General features: G+C 35.6%; 1 protein-coding gene and 1 non-coding gene across 2 annotated transcripts in view; one reads left to right on the top strand and one right to left on the bottom strand.

Annotated features, from left to right (window-relative positions):
• The window catches only part of TEX9 (testis expressed 9), a 205,589-nt gene that overhangs the window by 163,013 nt on the left and 25,090 nt on the right, over nt 1-17,486 (bottom strand). The gene's annotated exons all lie outside the window — the stretch shown is intronic.
• Nucleotides 12,124-12,231, top strand: LOC123574771 (U6 spliceosomal RNA). Its single transcript, XR_006699971.2, has one exon. It is a non-coding gene; the product is annotated as a U6 spliceosomal RNA (small nuclear RNA).

The raw sequence follows: 17,486 nt of genomic DNA, 5'->3' as shown, positions 1-17,486 counted from the left end.
CTGCCACAAAACTTTTCAAATTATTTCAACCCATGGTGATTTTATTTACTTCTAAACTCACAGGAACTAATTGCCACTATTTTCATTTTGTAGTAATAACCGTGTACTACCTTGTCATTTAGTTTGTTCTCCAAGTATACCGAGGTTTCACCTATAATTTTTTATGTTGCCAAACATAAAAATGTAATCATTACAAAGAATTTGGGGATTTAACTTTGTGCCATGGCAGGCAACTTATTTAAACTAATGCTCACACCGAAAACATCAAAAAATACTGAATAAAATATGTTTTAATTTCCTTAAGAGTACTGGAGAACTGAAAAGATTTTAAGGAACTAGCAGGCCAAAATCCAAGGGAAGGCTGAAATCCAAAGAAAAAAGCTACAACCTCTAAGCCACTTTTGGCCTGAAGGCTCCATCATTCCTGTAAAACTTGAATTTGGTTTTGGCAAACTTGCAGGGTGGTGGAGATAGAAGTCAAATCCCAAACGGGAGGAGAGAGTTTAGTAGAAGATTTTCCCAAATTAAATTGTGGTGCAAAAAGCTATACCCTTAGGGTATAAGATGTGTACCCAGATGTGATTAAGTTAAGGATCTTGAGATGTAGAGATTATCTCAAATTATCTACTTCCTCTGTTTCCCGCAACACCAGGAGACATCTTTGACTGTTCTTAAAGGCAGTAATTGCCAACCTGGAATTCTATGTACCATGAGAAAATATTTTTGAGAGTGAAGGTAAAGTAAAAATGTTGAGAGACATGAAAATCGAGAGAGTGCAACTAGCACTCCCACACTAACGAAAATTCTAGAGGATGTACTGCAGGCAAAGGAAAGTAATCTCATAGAAGGTGTAAGATACGAAAGGCATAAAGAGCAAAAAAAAAGTGAATATGGTTGAATTTAAATGAATGATGATTTAAAAGAGATATAATAACATCTTATGAGATAAAGTTATAATATAGAATTAAAATATTCAATAACATATAAGTGAAGACAGAACATTATACAAAATTGAACTATAAAGCAAGTCTCAACAAACCTAACATGATTAAAATCATATAGTGAATACTCTCTTGCCACAGTAAAATTAAGCTAGAAATCAATAACAAATAAATGGTTAAAACAGACAGACCAAATGGGGGCACTACTTAAGTCCTGTTGGAGAAGATCAGAACTTGGGAAAAAAGGTAAAGCCAGTGGCAGTGAGGATAGAGGGGGAAAAAAATAAAGATATATTTAGAAAGTGAAATAGCTACAGCAATTTAGGATGCATAGTGGATAGCAGGGCCATCAAGGTGGACTGGAAATACTGGTAAAGAGGCACGTTTGCAGAGAGAAATGAGTTTGATTTGTCTACAAGACTAGTCAACAATTATGTTTCCTTCCAGTCTTATTCCTATATATTTCCTTCTTTAACATAATAATAATAATTATTATATTATTTAATATAATTTATATTCCTTATTTTTACTTAATATTATATTACACAGGCATTTTTACATGCTATCACGTACACTTGATAAAATGGTAACATAATATTCTTTCCAGATAATATCATAGTTTACTTAGCCAGTATCTTATTGCTGGACACCCTTTGAAAGGATATTTTGATTAAGTTTTTATGCACAAAGTTTTAATAAAATATTTAGGATTACTCCTTTAGGATAGAGTTAAGGAAATTAAGCTGGGCATTGTGGCTCATGCCTGTAATCCTAGCACTGTGGAAGGCTGAGGTAGGAGGATCACTTGAGGTCAGTAGTTCAAATGCCAGCCAGGGCCACATAGCAAGATCCTGACTCTCTTTAGAAAAACAAAAAAAAACAGAAGAAGTGTAATTACTACATCAAAAGACATAAACATTTTTAGGGCACTTGACACATTGCCAAAATGTCTTCCAAAAGATTTGTATTGATTTACATTTCCACCAGCAATGAATGAAGTCTCATTAATAATATTAGAAATTGCATTATTGATTGTTAAAAATCTGTGTAATTCATAGGTGAAAAATAGAAAGTTGCCTTAATTTGCAGTTTTCTGATTACTGTGAGGTTAGATATTTTCCATATTTGCTGCAGACATATTTTCTTTTCTGTGAATTCATCCCTTTGTATATGAATTTAAGTCTTAGTGTTTTAGCAAATTTATATCAGTGTTACCAAATTAATTGTGATTTTTTTCTTCCAGGTTTATGTTTGTCCCTTAATTTTAACTGTGGTTTTTTTTTTTTTTTTTGGAAGGGGATAAATAGAAGTTTTACATATTCACACAGTTAAATATTTATTTTTTTCATTACTTTTTGGCTGTCTCCTAAAAACTTGATAAATATTAACTTTTATTTTTCCTATGTTTTGATTTGTTTCTAGATATTTAACTCAAACCATCTGGAATTTATTTTGATGCTAGTTGTGAAGTGAGAATCTACAGGATTTTCCCCCCAAATTGCTAAACAATTTCTCCAACATAATTTATTGAATAACTGTCCTTTTCCATTGATTAAATATATTTTATGTACATTGGATTCATATTATATTCAAGTTTATTTCAGGGCTTTGTTGCACCAAAAGGTATAAAAGGTATTTATAACTGCACAGTTACAATATGCTTTAGTATCTAGTAGATATTTTTGAATACCATATGATAGGATATTATTTTGTTGCTTTCCTTCTAGAAATATTTTCAGTGAGGATTATTCATTGATTGCATGCATTTTAAAACACCAATATAAAGAACTTAAAAAAATTTACAACATGATAACATGGTCATAGAAATAATGCAAATAGTATAAAGGATATAAGGCAAAAAGAAAACAGCTTTCCCTGTGTCCCTTCAAACTCTCAGTTCTGCTCGTTGGGAACTATTGTTAACATTTTGTTGTATTTTTCCAGAAATTGTATGTATATGTATATGTACACACACACACCCCACACAATGTACACACTATAAATAAAAATATATATGTTTATTCTCCCCTTCTATTTTTACAAATTGGATCATATTATACATTCAGTCCTCAAATTTATTTTTTTAGCTCACTTTTTATAATAGTAGCAGTTTCTTTATCCAGAATAAACTTTAAAATAACTAGCACAGTTCCAAAATATCCCACCAAAGTTTTGTCTGGAATTGTATCAACTCTTATACAAATTAACAGGCATATTGAATTTCCTTCACTTTGCAATATTAAGGAAGTGCTTCCTCTGGCCCCTAGGTCTTTGCTAAGGAATTTTCCACATCTACTTCAGTCCCACTTTTCTCCCTTTCAACTATCTAACTCTAAACCACCCTTCAGGTATTATTAATAGCTTAGGATATTTTTTCCCATAAGCCTTTCTATATGTATTTTTCCTGGACTTAGTGTTTTAATAAAAATCATAGTAATTCTAATGGGTTTTGGAGATTCTAATGGGATTTCTTGATATCTAAGATATAATGTGCAAATAATAAGAGTTCATTTCTGGTTCACCTTTATTGCACTGACCAGAACTTCCTATGCAATATTAAGTAATAATGGTGATGGTAGACACCCTAGTATTATGTCTACTTTTGATGAATACGCCATTTGGGTCTTACTTTAAAATATGTTATCTACTGGGGGTTTGAAACAAGTACTCTTTACCATGTTAAGAAGGTGACTGTTTACTTCTCTTCTTGCAGAGAATATATTAGGAATGACTTTGATTTTATTAAATATCCTTTTGGCATCTGTTGAGATGATTGTGATGTTTTAAGTGACTTATTTATATTAAGAAATATAAATAATTTTCTACAAATAGAAAAATATTTCCTATTACAGCATCTTGATTACATGCCTAGAATAAAATCCGTTCGGTTCTGGTGGATTAAAAATACATATTGTTGCTTTCTTTTTCTCACAGTTTGTTTAGAAGTTTTTCACCTATGTTAAATAAGAAGGGTTAGTAAAATCTCTTTTATTTGAAAGAAGCATTTAGAATGAGAGAACATCAACATTTAAGGGGTAGGTATTCTACACTCAGGGTAGAAATGAGAAAGTTATAAATGAAGAAGTTGATGTTCTGATTCATGAAAACAGTATCTTGTGAATTTGATTAGCATGAACCAGTATAATCTAATCATCCCTGGATGAATCAAGGTCCTCAAACTGCAGATCTTAGGAATGGATGCTATATTTGGGTAGAGCTATAAAGCATAATAATAACCATGAGAACTGAGTGAAAGCAGTCACCCATACCAATTTTCATTACCAAATCCCAGGTCAAAGACCGTTTATAAGGTACAAAAATACTACAAAATTACTTCACAGGGTAGATAATGTAGATTTCTTATATTTTTCAATTATTTGAAATTATATTTTTCAAATATATTTCAATTATATTTTTCAAATATTTCAAAATAATATTCAATTATCTGAGGGCTTAAACCAGTGGTACCCAAACTTTTTGCCACCAGGGACCAGCTTCATGGAAGATAATTTTTCCACGGACTGAAGAGTGGGGCAGGGGGTGAGGGATGGTTTTAGGATGAAATTGTTCCACCTCAGATCATCAGACATTAGATTCATAAGGAGCACACAATCTAGATCCCTCGCAGGTGCAGTTCACAGTAGGGTTCAGGCTCCTATGAGAATCTAATGCCATGGCTGATCTGACAGGAGGGAGAGCTCAGGCAGTAATGCTAGCTAACTGCTCCCCTCCTGCTATGCAGCCCAGTTCCTAACAGACCATGATCACTACCCATCTGCAGCCTGGGGGTTAGGGACTCCTGGCTTAAACTATATACTAACCCCTGTTAACCAGTATCTTTGAAGGAATTTTCTTTTCATTTAACTTTAAAGGGGTTCTACTTTTCCCCTCGCCATTCTGCAATCCAAATATATTTTAAAGCACTGCAAACGTATAGGAACGCTTATATTCAAAACTACCAGCAAGTTTCCTAATGCTGAAGACAATATGCAAGTAATTCAGATGTCATTTAACCTTTTCAATACAAGATTTCTATCACAGACAATACCTTTCTTACCCATTAGTGAAAAAAGAATCCTGTAGCACCTCTTAATTCAAAAGAAAGAATCTTAAACTCATTAAATCCTTCTGAAGCTATGAAGGTCAACTTTGCTTTGGCTTCTGGTTTAAGTCATTTACTGATACCCCAGCACATGGTTGAAATTACTTTAGCAGATCTATGTTAGGCATAACTTATTCATCTGGCTTTGCAATAACATTGGTTTTTCTAATTAATACTCAGTCTTAGGCATAAAATCTGGCATGAGAATTTAAATGATTTAGCCAAGGACTGACAGATGTGGGAATCATTCCCAGTTTCAACGATTCTGTTATATACCTCTTCACATAACTTTCTTCAGTATAGCCAATTCTCTGAGATTAAAAATAGTATGACAGTTACGTTCTTTTCTATTTTTCTTATGGATAAAGTTTCATTTCCCTATAAACCTATTGGAAACTTGTTAGAATAGGCATAATCTTGACTTCATTTGTAGCAACCACATTTATACATTATTTAACTTGGCTCATGAAATTTATTCCTTATGCAGAGAAGTTATATCTATCATTATCCCTCCAATCTTGGCCTTTGGGTAGAATGTTCAGAAGATACAAGGAAGGGTATCCCTCTCCTAAGGTCATTCTTGATTAATGTACTTATTTTTCGAGGCTTACACAATGTGAAGGTTTAACACTAAAATCAGTAATATCCTTCATTTCCCTAGACCAAAGGCTCTTGTCACATGGCTGTCATCAGCGATCATGGCTGGGGGTGGGGTGGGTGGAGAGTCTCTAGGTCTTCTCTCAATATTTATATAGATGTTCCTCAATTTATGATAGGGTTACGTACAGATAAACCCATCACAAGTTAAAAATGCCTTAAGTTAAAATGCATTTAATACAATTAACTTACTGAATATCATAGCTTAGCATTGCCTGCCTTAAATGGCTTATAACACTTACATTATCCTATGTTTGGGCAAAATCATCTGGCAAAACAGTACACTGTAGAGTATCAGTTGTTTGCCCTTGTGATCATGTGGCTGACTGGGAGCTACAGCATGCAGCAAGCTGTCCAATATTGCAAGAGTCTCATGCCCATTTCTACTGAATGCATAGTGCTTTCAAACCATTGTACAGTTGAAAACTTGTAAGTCAAAGCATTGTAAGTTGGGAGACTATATGTAGATATGACGCATTTTTAAAATTTTCTGAACATAAACAATATTTCTGAGTAGTTTGCTTCACTTTAGTAAATTATGCTAAGAAAATTTGTCTGTACTTTGGAGTAAGGCAAAAATATGAATACATACCTTTGTAATGTCACTCTAAATTATTGTGCAACAGCCCTTTCCAAGAATTACTGAATTATTTAGAGGATTTTATTTTTGCTTGACTTACTCTTTACTCTTAATTAGGGCTTAAATTCCATAAAATTAGGTGTTAACTTTTAGATTTCTCTCTGGAAGTAAAGGTAATGCCAGTGGTTGTGGTTTTCTTACCCTGTAGGACATTAAACACTGTATCTATTAGCAAGCTCATTTTAGCTTTCCTTTGACTAGATAACTATATACCTTAGGCTCCTCAAATTCTGGTTTGAACCAGTTTCACCATCTTGTTGATTCCTTGATAATGAGTTAAAAAAATGTTTGACACATATTCACTACAGCATCGAGACAAGAGATAAGTCTTAATTTTTAAAAATTTTTCCTTAACTGGTATCCTGTTTAACACAGTTCACTTTTATGGCCAAAACCTCCTATATGTCATTCTCTTCCCTAGCTCTTCTCAACGAGGTATAAAGGTTGGTGGTTTCCAATAGTTTTAAAATGTCTTCTTTTGAGAAATGTCTGTTCATATCCTTTGCCTACTTTTTGATGGGGTTGTTTGTTTTTTTCTTGTAAATTTGTTTGAGTTCTTTGTAGGTTCTGGATATTAGCCCTTTGTCAGATGAGTAGATTGCAAAAATTTTCTCCCATTCTGTAGGTTGCCTGTTCACTCTGATGGTAGTTTCTTTTGCTGTGCGGAAGCTCTTTAATTTAATGAGATCCCATTTGTCAATTTTGGCTTTTGCTGCCGTTGCTTTTGGTGTTTTAGAAATGAAGTCTTTGCCCATGCCTATGTCCTGAATGGTACTACCTAGGTTTTCCTCTAGGGTTTTTATGGTATTAGGTCTAACATTTAAGTCTCTAATCCATCTTGAATTAATTTTCGTATAAGGAGTAAGGAAAGGATCCAGTTTCAGCTTTCTACTTATGGCTAGCCAATTTTCCCAGCACCATTTATTAAATAGGGAATCCTTTCCCCATTTCTTGTTTCTCTCAGGTTTGTCAAAGATCAGATGGCTGTAGATGTGTGGTATTATTTCTGAGGACTCTGTTCTATTCCATTGGTCTATATATCTGTTTTGGTACTAGTACCATGCTGTTTTGGTTACTGTAGCCTTGTAGTATAGTTTGAAGTCAGGTAGCGTGATGCCTCCAGCTTTGTTCTTTTGACTTAGGATTGTCTTGGAGATGCGGGCTCTTTTTTGGTTCCATATGAACTTTAAAGCAGTTTTTTCCAATTCTGTGAAGAAACTCATTGAAATGAGAAAATTATAAACTCCTGAGGTACATTTCTGTATGCAAACACCAAGTAAAGCATTTTAAAAATCCTTGTCACTGGCAAGTACATGCATGCTTTTTTCCCCTTAAAATTAAAAAATACATATATATGTATGTATGTTATGAGCAAATTTAAAATGTCATATCAAACCAATGCTCCAAATGCAGCAATTAGAGGAAAAATAAATAAATGACAAATATCGTATTTTTAAAGACATCAGAGTAATGCAGAAGCAAGGACTAGATAATATTCCAGAGGAGGAAGACTCCTTTTTAATAAGATTTTGCTACCAATCAATTTTCTTACCCCTAGGATATTTGCTAATTCTAAGCTTGGATTAAGAACTGAACTTGATGCAGATGGAGGGAAAAAGAAACAGTGGATCTCTTGGTAGTTGAGGTTGTCATGATAGATTGAAATTTTGAGGAACCCAAAACATATGACAAACTTTCCTCATGAGATATTTACTGAATTTTGGGCCTGTGGGGAAAGTGGAAAAGTTCAGCCATAAGCTTCTAAAAGGCAGAATAAATGTGGTGTTTAAGAGAGAAAGTCCCATAAGGAAGAACTGCTTCAAAAATACTAGCCATATCCCCATAAAGACATTTTCTAGAAAGCAGACACTAAAAAGCTCATCTCAAAATTTCTTAAGGAAAGAAATGAATCTCCCACAGTACCCAAGCTGGGGAGACAAAATATGGCAAACTCAGTCAAAATGGATGATAGGCCCAAAGACACTCCAGTGGTACACTGTAATTTACTAAAACTGCAGCCCGCAACTAACCTAATCTTTTTTGGATTGAGGGAATCAGCCTTTCACATTACTTGCCTTGCAGAGGAAAGATGAAACACTTGCTAGTGGAATATACATCATCTCCTTCTCTATGATACTTTCATACACTATATCTGGCATTACAAGACATACAAGGAGAAAGGATAATATTTGCAATAATCAGGTTTAAAAATAGACAATAGAAGCAGGCCCACAAATGCTATAGATATTAATGTTTATCATACAAAGAGATAAAAATGACAATAATAAATATTGTAAAGAACATATAGGAAAAAATAGACAGATCAAATAAAAATATTGAAAATTTTAAAGCAGTACCAGAATCTATAATAAAGAGATGAGCATCAGGATTTTAAGGATGAGCAAAAATGACTAAAGAAGCTTCGTGGAAAGGGGAAACCAAAGAAAGGAAAAGGGAAAAGAGAAAAAAAAAAAAAAAGAAATAGTGTTGGTCCCTCAAGAGGGAGAATTTCTTCCTCAGTGGCAGAGAGCAGAAAGAGCATTTACTGTCTTTCCACATATTGGAGGAATGTCATCTTCCTAAATGAAGGTTATTTGGAGGAATACAGTCATCTCCTTGTTGAAATCTAATCTGGTTAAATTGAGGCTGGTGTCTTCAACACATTCTAACTGTGCAAAATTTTTTGGCCTTGGCCATGTAATGTGAGATTTACCTAATTCTCTAATGAAATGAATACATAAGAAAAAAACAACTACTTCGAATTTCATATGGAACCAAAAAAGCCCATATAGCCAAGACAATCCTAAGCAAAAAGAACAAAGCTGGAGGTATCACACTACCTGACTTCAAACTATACTACAAGGCTACAGTAACCAAAACAGCATGGTACTGGTACCCAAACAGAGATATAGACCAACGGAATAGAACAGAGGCCTCAGAAATAACACCACACGTCGACAACCATCTGATCTTCAACAAACCTGATAAAAACAACCAATGGGGAAAGGATTTCCTATTTAATAAATGGTGCTGGGAAAACTGGCTAGCCATATGCAGAAAACAGAAACTGGACCCCTTCCTTAAACCTTACACAAAAATTAACTCAAGATGGATTAAAGGCTTAAACGTAAAACCTAAAAACCCTAGAAGAAAACCTAGGTAATACCATTCAGAACATAGGCACGGGCAAAGACTTCATAACTAAAATACCACAAGCAATCGCAACAAAAGCCAAAATTGACAAATGGGATTTAATTAAACTAAAGAGCTTCTACGCAGCAAAAACAAAACAACTGTCATCAGAGGAACAGGCAACCTACAGAATGGGAGAAAATTGTTGCAATCCATCCATCTGACAAAGGTCTAATATCCAGAATCTACAAGGATCTTAAACAAATTTACAAGAAAAAAAAACAAACAACCCCATCAAAAAGTGGGTGAAGAATACAAGCAGACAAGTCTCAAAAGAAGACATTTATGCAGCCAACAAACATGAAAAAAGGCTCATCATCACTGGTCATTAGAGAAATGCAAATCAAAACCACAATGAGATACCATTTGATACCAGTTAGAATGGCTATCAGGAAGCAACAGATGCTGGCGAGGATGCAGAGAAATAGGAATGCTTTTACACTGTTGGTGGGAATGTAAATTAGTTCAACCATTGTGGAAGACAGTGCGGTGATTCCTCAAGGATCTAGAACCAGAAATACCATTTGACCCAGCAATCCCATTATTGGGTATATACTCACAGGATTATAAATCATTCTAGTATAAAGACACATGCACACGTATGTTTACTGCAGCACCCTTTACAATAGCAAAGACTTGGACCAACCCAAATGCCCATCAGTGATAGACTAGATAAAGAAAATATGGCACATATTCACCATGGAATACTATTCAGCCATAAAATAGAATGGGTTCATGTCCTTTGCAGGGACATGGATGAAGCTGGAAACCATCATCCTCAGCAAACTAACATGGGAACAGAAAACCAAACACTGCCTGTTCTCACTCATAAGTGGGAGTTGAACTATGAGAACACATGGACACAGGGAGGGGAACATCACACACTGGGGCCTGTCGGGGCGTGGGGGGCAAGAGGAGGGAGAGCCTTAGAACAAATACCTAATACATGCAGGGTTTAAAACCTAGATGACAGGTTGATAGGTGCAGCAAACCACATGGCCCATGTATACCTATGTAACAAACCTGCACATTCAGCACATGTGTTCCAGAACTTAAAGTAAAATAAAATAAAAAATTAAAATTAAAAAAAAAGAAGTTTAGAGAAGTCCAAGAAAAATACAAAGGAGACCACACCCAAGAATGTAGTCAAATAGCTGAAAACTAATGAAAAAGAGAAAATTGTAAAAACAGAAAAGAGACATGTTGCCTTCAAAGAAGCAACAGGACATAAGACTGACTTTTCAACAAAATTTTTGGAAGCCAAAGGCAATAGAATGGCATATGTAAAGTGCTAAAGGAAAATATAACTGCCAACTATAAAAGTGAGTATAGAGTTCTATACTCAGTTAGAACCTCTTTGAAAAATGAAGGCAATTTATTGCAAGCAGAACTACACCATAAGAAAAAAGATACAATTTTTTAAAGCTAAACAAGAATGAATGGAAGTACAGTACTACATGAAGGAAGTTAGAAAAGGTACAGTTCAGAAAAGTTAAATCTATTGGTAATACAAGGGAATGTTGAGCACTTAAAAAAATGATAATAAAATCATGTGGGTTAATAAAATATAGACAAACAAAATATACAACAATAATAGCACAATGGGCAAGAGGCTGACTCACCTAGGTAGAACCAGGAAGACAGGGCCACTAAAAAGTGTGTAAGATTAATTCAGCTAAAAATTCTAAACAAATTGCTAAAGGCTGATGTGAGCTAAAATAAGAGTATAAAATCCTTTGGAGCCATGTACATGAAATGAATTAGCGCCCATTCATAGGTTCTTCTCCCTAGGGCTCATGAAGTGTTCATTAGAAAGACTGGGGACAAAGCAAGAGACCAGAAGAAGCATCCAACGAAGATGAGCCTTAGAAAATGGTAGTAGCCAAGTTGTGGGAAAGATATCATGCTATGCTTGGTCCTTTCTCCACTAAGAACAAAAGACCTAAACAACTGGGGTATGGGGTTTGGAGGGGTGGATAGCAAACCATGTCATCCCTAGACCACAAGTGAGCTGGAAGCTGGGGAGGAAAAAACTTCCAACCGCTGGGGGAGGAGCCATGAAACCATTCTGGATCTAGACCATTAGAAATTTTTTGCTAGTACTGGAGTAAAAGGATTAAGAAAGCACCATCCTTAGACACAGGGACACAGGATCTACTGAAGAATGAGGCTAAACTAAGACAACAGGGAATTCCCCTGGCCTCATCAGCAGGAAAATCAAACACCATCAGTTTGCTGTTGGCAAGTAAGATACCTTGGAGAGTGACCTATTCTGAAACTCAGGAACACAGGGAAGGCTAAAACCTGAGGGTGGGATTATAAACCTCAAGAAAAACTATCCAGCAAACTAACCCTCACCCTAATGATAAAGTAATAGCAGAGGAATGAAGCCAGTAGTACACTGAAGACAAACCCAGCAACAGGAAAACATAAACCAGCTCCACTCCTGACAAGTTTGACACAACCTTCTCCAACATACACAATAATGGAAGAAGAAAAAAAAAAAAATGCCTGCCCATTTTCAGGCATAAATATGACTTACCTGAATCTTACTGTTCTACACACTCTCTGGCAATTAGAACATTAGGAAAGTGCTCACTTTGGCAGTACATACTCTTAAAATTAGAATGATACAGAGAAGATTAGCATGGCTCCTATGCAAGGATGACAGACAAATTCATGAAGCATTTCATTAAAAAAGAAAGAGACATACAAAAGCAAGAAAAAATGAACTCACTGTCAAAAAAACAATGCAACAAAAGAACAAGATTCAAGAGATAATGTAGACATTAAAATTATCTGACAAGTAACTTAAAATAACTACAATTAATATGGTTCTAGTGGGAAAAAAATTAACAACATGCACAAAAAGACAGCATTTCAGCATAGAAATGGAAATTATAAGAAATTAATGGAAATACTAGAAATGAAACACGGTAACAGAGATAAAGATTACTTTCAATGCACTCAAAACATCAAGGAAAGTCGGTGAAATTGAATGTAGGTCAATAGAAATTATCCAAATTGAAGGACAAAAAGAAAAATGTGGGAAATTAAAAACGGCTCATAGCACCCAAGAGCTGTGGTATCATATCAAATGGTCTACCCTATGTAGAATAGTAATCCCAGTGGCTGGGGCTGGGGGTGGAAATGACAGATAAAAGAGAGAAACCAAATAAATATTTGGAGAGTTGACATTGGTTGAAGATGGTTAACATTTTTCCAAAATAATGTAAGACATGAAGCCACAGATCTGAGAAGGTCAGAGAACCATAACCAGGATAAATAAGAGCGACAAAAATAAAACCACCTGGATACATCATATTCAAAGTGCCAAAAGTGAAAGATAAAGGGATAATCTTAGAGACAACCAGATGTAAAAAGACATGTTACATACAGAGCAACAAATACAAGAATTAGAGTAGACTATTCATCAGGAATTATGCAAGCTAGAAAATAGTGGAAAGAAATATTTAAAGTGCTGAAAAAATTGTCAAACCAGAACTTTATATGTTATGGAACTATCTTTCATACATAAAAAAGAAATAAAGACTTTCAGACAAATATAAACAGAGGTGTTAGAAAAATTTCTTCAGAAAGAATCAGAGCTAGACAGAAATTTAAATTACACAAAGAAATGATGAAGATAAAAGACTTTTTTCCCTTGTTTTAATTGCTCTAAAACATAGCCAACTCTTTAAAGCAAAAAATAGAAAGACTACTTTGGGTTTACAACATGTGTAAAGGTGAAATATAAGAAAATGATAGAACAACAGATAGGAGGAGGGAGGAACTGGAGTGTACTATTGTAAAGTTCTAACATTCCATGTGAGTGATGTTATTTGAAGACAAACTGTGATTAATTAAGGCATGCATTATAAATTCTATGTCAACCACTAAAAAGTCAAAAAGAAGTATAAATAAACCAATGGTAGAGATAATATTGAGTTTAGAAATAAAAAAAAAAAAAACCAATTCGGCCCAGCGTGGTACTGTAATCCCAACACTTTTGGAGGCCGAGGTGGGCAGAACACAAGGTCAGGAGTTCGAGACCAGCCTGGCCAGTATGGTGAAACCCTGTGTCTACTTAAAAATACAAAAATTAGCTGGGCGTGGTGGTGCATGCCTGTAGTCCCAGCTACTCAGGAGGCAGAGGCAGGAGAATTGCTCGAACTTGAGAGGCGGAGGTTGCAATGAGTTGAGATTGCACCACTGCACTCCAGCCTCCAGCCTGGGCGACAGAGTGAGACTCTGTCTCAACAATAACAACAACAACAACAACAAAAACAAAACAACAACCAAAAAAACCCCACCAATTCAAGAGCAGGCAGAAAAAGACAGAAAGAGAATAAAGGACAAATTAAATAAATAGCAGACAACTAGCAAGATGATAGATTTAAATCTGACAATATCAATAATTTCATTTAATGTAAATAATATAAACACAACTAAATGAAAGAGTATGTTATACATTTTTTTTAAGTGAAATCTATTGGGAAAACAAAATGGTGCAGCCACTGTGAGAAACAGTTTGGCAGTTCCTCAAAAAGTTAAAAATAGAGTTACCACATGACTCAGCTATTCTACTCCTATGTATATGCCCAAGAGAAGGGAAAACATACATTCACACAAAGAGCTGTACATGAATGTTCATAGCAGCATTATTCAAAATAGCCAGAAAGTGAAAACAACCCAAGTGCCTATCAACTGATGAACTGGATAATTTATGTAATTACAGTCATACAATGAAATCTTGTTCAACCATAAGAAGTGAAAGAAAGATACATGCTACAACATAGATGAACTCTCAAAACATGCTGAAAGAAGACAGACACAATAGGCCACATATTGCATATTGCATTTATATGAAATATCCATAATATGAAAATCCACAGAGAAATAAAGTAAATTAGTGATTGCCAGGGGTTGGAGCAAGGAGAGAATTGGAATTGACTGCTAACAGGTATGAATTTCTTCTTGGGGGGATGGAAATGTTCTGGGACTAAACAGAGATGACAGCTGTACAACATTGTGAATAGTCTAAAAACCACTAAATTGTACATTTTTTTTTTTTTTTGAGATGGAATCTTGCTCTGTCGCTCAGGCTGGACTGCAGTGGCACAATCTTGGCTCAATGCAAGATCTGCCTCCTGGGTTCCGGCCATTCTCCTGCCACAGCCTCCCAAGTAGCTGGGACTACAGGCGCCCACCACTATGCCCAGCTAATTTTGTTTTTGTAGTTTTTAGTAGAGACAGGGTTTCACCATGTTAGCCAGGATGGTCTCAATCTCCTGACCTCATGATCTGCCCGCCTCGGCATCCCAAAGGGCTTCGATTACAGGTGTGAGCCACTGTGCCTGGCCTAAATTGTATATTTTTAAAATGTTTTAAATCGTGAATTTTATGTGAATTTTTTCTCAATTTTAATAATTAAAAAGAGACCTGACTACATCCTGTCTACAAGAAACTTACTTTAAATGACAAAACAAAAATAGTTCAAAATAAAAGGGTAGAATGTCATATGCCATGCAAACACTAATCATAAGAAAACTAGTGTTGCAATATTAATATCAGAAAACACGACTTCAGTGTAGGAACATTTCTGGAGACAAACAGGAAAATTAGCCAGGTGCGGTGACTCATGCCTGTTATCCCAGCACTTTGGGAAGCCAAGGTGGGTTGATCACCTGAGGTCACGAGTTCGAGACTAGCCTGACCAACATGATGAAACCCCATCTTGAGTTGAAAACCATGGCACGAGAACTGTGTGACGCATGCACAAGCTTCAGTGGCTGATTCGATTAAGTGAAAGAAAGGGTATGAAGATCAAATGAATGAAATGAAGCGAAAAGATAACTTTAGAGAAAAAAGAGTAAAAAGAAATGAACAAAGCCTCCAAGAAATATGGGACTATGTGAAAAGACCAAATCTACATTTGATTGGCTTACCTGAAAGTGATGGGGAGAATGGAACCAAGCTGGAAAACACTCTTCGGGATATTATCCAGGACAACTTCCACAATCTAGTAAGGCAGGTCAACATTCAAATGCAGGAAATACAGAGAACACCACAAAGATACTCCTCTAGAAGAGCAACTCCAAGACACATAACTGTCAGATTCACCAAGGTTAAAATGAAGGAAAAAATGTTAAGGGCAGCCAGAGAGAAAGATCAGGTTACCCACAAAGGGAAGCCCATCAGACTAACTGCGGATCTCTTGGCAGAAACTCTACAAGCCAGAAGAGAGTGGGGGCCAATATTCTACATTCTTACAGAAAAGAATTTTCAACCCAGAATTTCATATCCAGCCAAACTAAGTTTCATAAGTGAAGGAGAAATAAAATCCTTTACGACAAGCAAATGCTGAGATATTTTGTCACCACCAGGCCTGCCTTACAAGAGCTCCTGAAGGAAGCACTAAACATGGAAAGGAACAACTGGCACCAGCCACTGCAAAAACGTATCAAATTGTGAAGACCATCAATGCTAGGAAGAAACTGCATCAACTAACGAGCAAAATAACCAGCTAACATCATAATGACAGGATCAAATTCACACATAACAATATTAACCTTAAATGTAAATGGGCTAAATGCCCCCAATTAAAAGACACAGACTGGCAAATTGGATAGAGTCAAGACCCACCAGTGTGCTGTATTCAGGAGATCCATCTCATGTGCAGAGACACAGATAGTGTCAAAATAAAGGGATGGAGGAAGATCTACCAAGCAAATGGAAAACAAAAACAAGCAGGGGTTGCAATCTTAGTCTCTGATAAAACAGACTTTAAACCAACAAAGATCAAAAGAGACAAGGAAGGCCATTATATAATGGTAAAGGGATCAATTCAACAAGAAGAGCTAACTATCCCAAATATATATGCGCCTAATACAGGAGCACCCAGATTCATAAAGCAAGTCCTGAGAGACCTATAAAGAGACTTAGACTCCCACACAATAATAATGGGAGACTTTAACACCCCACCGTCAATATTAGATCAAGGAGACAGAAGATAACAAGGATATCCAGGACTTGAACTCAGCTCTGCACGAAGCAGACCTAATAGACATCTACAGAACTCTGTACCTTAAATCAACAGAATATACAGTCTTCTCAGCACATCACACTTATTCCAAAATTGACCACATAGTTGGAAGTAAAGCATTCCTCAGCAAATGTAAAAGAACAGAAATTATAACAAACTGTCTCTCAGACCACAGTGCAATCAAATTAGAACTCAAGATTAAGAAACTCACACAGAACTGCACAACTCCATGGAAACTGAAAAACCTGCTCCTGAATGACTACTGGGTAAATAACAAAATGAAGGCAGAAATAAAGACGTTCTTTGAAACCAATGAGAACAAAGGCATGACGTACCAGCATCTCTGGGATACATTTAAAGCAGTGTGTAGAGGGAAACTTATAGCACTAAATGCCCACAAGAGAAAGCAAGAAAGATCTAAAATTGACACCCTAACATCACAATTAAAAGAACTAGAGAAGCAAGAGCAAACAAATTTAAAAGTTAGGAGAAGGCAAGAAATAACTAACATCAAAGCAGAACTGCAGGAGATAGAGATACCAAAAAACCCTTCAAAAAAATCAATGAATCCAGGAGCTGGTGTTTTGAAAAGATCAACAAAATTGATAGACCGCTAGCAAGACTAATGAAGAAGACAAGAGAACAATCAAATAGATGCAACAAAAAATGATAAAGGGGATATCACCATGGATCCCACAGAAATACAAACTACCATCAGAGAATACTACAAACACCTCCACCAAATAAACTAGAAAATCTAGAAGAAATGGATAAATTCCTGGACACATACACCCTCCCAAGAGTAAACCAGGAAGAAATTGAATCTTTGAATAGACAAATAACAGGCTCTGAAATTGAGGCAATCATTAACAGCCTACCAACCAAAAAAAGTCCAGGACCAGACAGATT

Source organism: Macaca fascicularis, chromosome 7, assembly GCF_037993035.2.
Source record: "Macaca fascicularis isolate 582-1 chromosome 7, T2T-MFA8v1.1".
NCBI classification, from domain to species: Eukaryota; Metazoa; Chordata; class Mammalia; order Primates; family Cercopithecidae; genus Macaca; species Macaca fascicularis.
This window is presented reverse-complemented; position numbering and strand designations above follow the sequence as displayed.